Source organism: Pseudochaenichthys georgianus, unplaced genomic scaffold, assembly GCF_902827115.2.
Source record: "Pseudochaenichthys georgianus unplaced genomic scaffold, fPseGeo1.2 scaffold_863_arrow_ctg1, whole genome shotgun sequence".
NCBI lineage: Eukaryota > Metazoa > Chordata > Actinopteri > Perciformes > Channichthyidae > Pseudochaenichthys > Pseudochaenichthys georgianus.
In genome coordinates, this window is record NW_027263404.1 from 42,450 (window position 1) to 45,000 (window position 2,551).

Genomic DNA, 2,551 nt, shown 5'->3' on the forward strand with positions numbered 1-2,551 from the left:
TCTTTTGATGTGAAATATTATTGATTTAATTAATAAAAAGCAATGTTAGTTTTGTTAGTTTAATAATATATGTATTTTTGAATCAAGTATTCGTCTTCATTGTCTTGCTAGTTTCCACATGCCTGAAACAGCCTCAAGCTACATCTGAGAGTTGATGCTAAGTCAGAGCGCTTGAGGAACTGTGCAAGGCGTACAGGAATAGTCCGAATAGTCGATTAATGGTTTCATTAATCGACACATGAATGGATTATCAGATTAGTCCTGTTCCTGCAGGTTCCAGGTCCTCCTCACAGAGGAGCACTTAGTCCTGTTCCTGCAGGTTCCAGGTCCTCCTCACAGAGGAACACTTAGTCCTGTTCCTGCAGGTTCCAGGTCCTCCTCACAGAGGAACACTTAGTCCTGTTCCTGCAGGTTCCAGGTCCTCCTCACAGAGGAACACTTAGTCCTGTTCCTGCAGGTTCCAGGTCCTCCTCACAGAGGAGCACTTAGTCCTGTTCCTGCAGGTTCCAGGTCCTCCTCACAGAGGAGCACTTAGTCCTGTTCCTGCAGGTTCCAGGTCCTCCTCACAGAGGAGCACTTAGTCCTGTTCCTGCAGGTTCCAGGTCCTCCTCACAGAGGAGCACTTAGTCCTGTTCCTGCAGGTTCCAGGTCCTCCTCACAGAGGAACACTTAGTCCTGTTCCTGCAGGTTCCAGGTCCTCCTCACAGAGGAACACTTAGTCCTGTTCCTGCAGGTTCCAGGTCCTCCTCACAGAGGAGCACTTAGTCCTGTTCCTGCAGGTTCCAGGTCCTCCTCACAGAGGAGCACTTAGTCCTGTTCCTGCAGGTTCCAGGTCCTCCTCACAGAGGAACACTTAGTCCTGTTCCTGCAGGTTCCAGGTCCTCCTCACAGAGGAACACTTAGTCCTGTTCCTGCAGGTTCCAGGTCCTCCTCACAGAGGAGCACTTAGTCCTCTTCCTGCAGGTTCCAGGTCCTCCTCACAGAGGAGCACTTAGTCCTGTTCCTGCAGGTTCCAGGTCCTCCTCACAGAGGAGCACTTAGTCCTGTTCCTGCAGGTTCCAGGTCCTCCTCACAGAGGAGCACTTAGTCCTGTTCCTGCAGGTTCCAGGTCCTCCTCACAGAGCAACACTCCTGTATGCCTTATACACACATGACTGCTCTCCCACCTACCCTTCAAACACCATCATTAAATATGCAGACGACACCACTGTCATCGGGCTCGTCTCAGGAGGTGATGAGACAGCCTATAGAGAGGAGGTCCGTAAACTGACGGAGTGGTGCGCGGTCAACAACCTACTGCTTAACTCCATAAAAACGAAAGAAATCATTATCGATTTCAGGAGAACAAGCATAGACCACGCCCCCCTCTACATTAATGGGGACTGTGTAGAGAGGGTGCCTTCATTTCAATTCCTGGGAGTCCACATCTCCCAGGAGCTCACCTGGTCCACAAACACCACGGCAGTGATAAAGAAGGCCCAGCAGCGACTGTACTTCCTGAGACTGCTCAGAAAGAACCATCTGAATCAGAAGCTGCTGGTGACCTTCTATCGCTCGACAGTTGAGAGCGTCCTCACATACTGCATCTCTGCTTGGTATGCAGGGTGCTCGGCTGCCGACAGGAAGGCTCTGCAGAGGGTCATTAACACGGCCCAGAGGATTACTGGCTGCCCTCTGCCCTCCCTGGAAGACATCACCAGGTCTCGCTGCCTCAGGAGGACCAGTTCCATCCTGAAGGACTCATCCCACCCAGCCGTCATCTGTTCGACCTGCTGCCCTCGGGCCGGCGCTACCGTTCACTGAAAGCCCGCACCTCCAGACTCACAAACAGTTTCTTCCCATGGGCCATTAGGACATTAAACACACAAAAATAACTCCCCACATCCCCACTGTGCAATAATCCTGGTCTGTTTTTATGTATACTGTAATATTTATCATATATATATATTTTATCATAATTCTATTTTATTCATCTATTTATTTATGTATTAATCCTGGTCATCTACTTGACGATCCGAAGCTGTGTGCACTACTTGCTGGTCGTAACTGTCAGACCTTTTATTTTGTGTCTTAATATGTCTGTTTTTAAAGCACTCGCTGGAGCAGCAACCATGAATCTCGTTGTATATATGTACAATGACAATAAAAGCTTTTGAATTGAATTGAATCCTGAAGTGGGCTCAGCTGAAGCAGTGAATCCACATCCTGAAGTGGGCTCAGCTGAAGCAGTGAATCCACATCCTGAAGTGGGCTCAGCTGAAGCAGTGAATCCACATCCTGAAGTGGGCTCAGCTGAGGCAGTGAATCCACATCCTGAAGTGGGCTCAGCTGAAGCAGTGAATCCACATCCTGAAGTGGGCTCAGCTGAAGCAGTGAATCCACATCCTGAAGTGGGCTCAGCTGAAGCAGTGAATCCACATCCTGAAGTGGGCTCAGCTGAAGCAGTGAATCCACATCCTGAAGTGGGCTCAGCTGAAGCAGCAAAAGAGTGAAAAGTGACTTCATTAAACCAGGAGTTAAACTTGAAGCTGCAGTCGAATGAAGACCATGT